Source organism: Pteropus medius, unplaced genomic scaffold, assembly GCF_902729225.1.
Source record: "Pteropus medius unplaced genomic scaffold, Ma_sr-lr_union100, whole genome shotgun sequence".
Taxonomy (NCBI): domain Eukaryota; kingdom Metazoa; phylum Chordata; class Mammalia; order Chiroptera; family Pteropodidae; genus Pteropus; species Pteropus medius.
This window is the reverse complement of record NW_024354911.1, coordinates 4,430,485-4,433,190: the sequence shown is the minus strand read 5'-3', so window position 1 is coordinate 4,433,190 and position 2,706 is coordinate 4,430,485. Positions and strand designations below refer to the sequence as shown.

Here is a 2,706-nt window from a genome sequence, read left to right as displayed (position 1 = left end):
TGGAGTTGGAGTTAGAATCAACCTTTCCCAAAGCACGTAGAATAACAATGGGTAAGGCAGCTTTCCAGAGGAAACATAAAGAACCAACTCTGGGAGATGTTGGAATGGGGATTGGGCAGGCCAACACAGACATGAACGCTCACTCTTGCTTGCAGGATCACTTCTCCTGTCGGCTCTCTTTCCAGGTCTCTCTCTCAGCTGATTCCTTTTCTATCAAGTTGCAGCCTAAGTTCTACCCCTTCTGGGACACCTTCCCTAAACCCCCGGTGTGACCTGGATGCTCTTCCTCCCTCTGCTCCCATGTCCCTTGCTTTGCAGCAATAGTGTTGATGCATTGTAACCTTGGGTTTTCATGTTTCTCTCTTCCACACTGTGAGCTCCCTGAGTATAGGAACCTTTTCTTTACTTATTGGTATTGCCTGTACCTGGTACAGAGTCTGGTCTAGAGTGTCTGCCTTTTAAGAGTTGAATGAGAAAAGCTATAAGGAGAATGCAGATGTCACATGGCCCTTAATTCTACATACCATCAAGGTAGGAAGAATAGGCATCATCATGGATAACAAAATTGGGATCCATAAAGAGCTCAATAGCATGGAAAAATAGACCAGATATGCTAAGATGAACTAAAATAGGACGAAGTGTGGAGTCCTGTATTTAGGTCTAAAAAAGCATTTGTTTGGGTATTGGATGGGGGTGGTAGGAATATAAGGAAAAAAAAAAACCTAGTGTGGCTACTTAATGCTGCTATGATTTTAGGCCACAGTAGTGGAAATATACTAATCCTCCCACCTCTGATTCTTGGCATATACCATCATCATCAGTCCACACAGCCCTCTCTTTTGTTTTGTTCATTCTTTTTTCTCTTCTTTAAATCCTCGTCCCACCCCTCCTTCCATCCCTGACCTATGGATGTTGCCGTTTCTCCTTAAGAACTGGATCTCTGAAGGTGGGGCGTCTCCTCCCACAGCTCGAGGCGCGCACCCGGGGCGCAAACCCAGGACCTTCTGCGCGTAAAGCAGACGTGCTAACACTGCACATAGAATCACCCCTGTTTTGTTCGTTTTTAATTTACCTTTTCTCTCGCCAGTACTTGCCTGCCTAGAATACATTCTTCTTGTTTATATGTCTTATAAAGTGTGTATTGCTGTTGTTTTAAATTTATATAAATGATATTATGTCGTAGAGCTCATTCTATCTCATTTTCCCCACTCAGCACTTTGTTGTTAAATTTCCATTCATGTTGCTATGAGTACATCAAGTTCATTGCTTCTAAATGCTGAATCTCTCCACATTTTACCTACCTACTCCCCTGGTAATGAACACTCAGACTGCTTTCAGCTTTTGCCAGTCATAGACAACTGCAGGCTCCTCGTGGCACATCTGTCCTAGATTTCTCATGACATCTTTTGGGAAGTCTCCTCCCAGCCATGATGTGCAGTGGCCTTCCCTTCTCTTTCTTCCACGATCAGTGAGGGCATCTCTGCAGCACTGCCCTGGACCTTCACAGCTCCTGGTATTTAGGCAGGTTTCCCTGGTCTGGTCTGGCCTGGCTATATACTGATCAGCCAGATTCCCGTGTCCAGCAGCATGTAGCAGGCTCTGAATACAATCTGGTTTAATATTTAGTCAATTTGTGTAGTTCTCATGACTCTTTCCTGTATTATTGTGAACTGAATATCCAGCCAAAATACATATGCTTCTAAGTCTGATGCTTATTCAGGAAAAAAACAAGAAGTTTGTCCAAGGACATAAAGTGTCCACAAAACCTTCATTTGGTGCTTACAAGGGCTGGTTTCATTGATAAAAGATTGTGCCAGCCTTCCTGATGGTACAGTGAGTAGTACAGCAGCACAAGTTGAAGCAGAAATATCAGAAGCTTTATGAAAAGGAGAGTCACTCTCCTGGAAAGTGGTCTCTGCATTTCTGACCTTGGTAAGATTGGTTGAGGTGCAGGACCTTCCGAGTGTGGCATCCTATTAGATTTCGGGATTTCAAGGACAGGTGAAGAAGTGTTTTTAAAAGGGGGAGGTAATACTAGGTTGAAATTTTAATTTTGTTAAATAAGAATGTAAAAAAAATTCCATCATTTCATGAAAGAAGGGAAGGACATTACCTAAGAATAAAGAATAGCCTTTTAAATGGAGCACCTTTATTTTTATTTTTAATTAAAAAAAATTATTTTTAGGCAAGGCAACCCTTGGTTCACCTCACAAATTGCAAGGATCTTATCAGCTTACAATCTTTAATTTTTTAATTTTTTAATTTTTACACCTACAGCACATGGTCTTCCTATGTGGTCTCCCATTCAAGTACTAACCAGGCCTGATCCTGCTTAGCTTCCGAGATCAGCTGGAATCGGGCTTGTTCAAGGTGACATGGCTGTAGACTGAATGGAACACCTTTAGCTTAGGTGGAACACAGGTGTGACTGAGTCTCTGCTATTGCTGTGCCCACGATGGAGCAGGAATCAGCATTTGATCACATCCCCCCAGAGTCAAATAGGACTCTGCAAATCACCAACAAGTGATGCAGATTTTACTGATGATTTATTTGCTGAAGCAATGGGACAGAAGACCTTGCGAACTGCAAGACAGAACTAAAGTCAAACACCCCTTGGACATCTCTGTTCTTTTAACCCCTGAATCTCTCTGTGGTGGCCAGTTGCCTCATCTCCATCTCATCATTCCTCATGCTGCCTCTGATGCA

At 42.8% G+C, this 2,706-nt stretch overlaps 1 pseudogene; it reads right to left on the bottom strand.

The window, feature by feature from the left end:
- Positions 1-2,268: 2,268 nt before the first annotated feature.
- Positions 2,269-2,387, bottom strand: LOC120597973 (uncharacterized; annotated as a pseudogene).
- Positions 2,388-2,706: the final 319 nt, after the last annotated feature.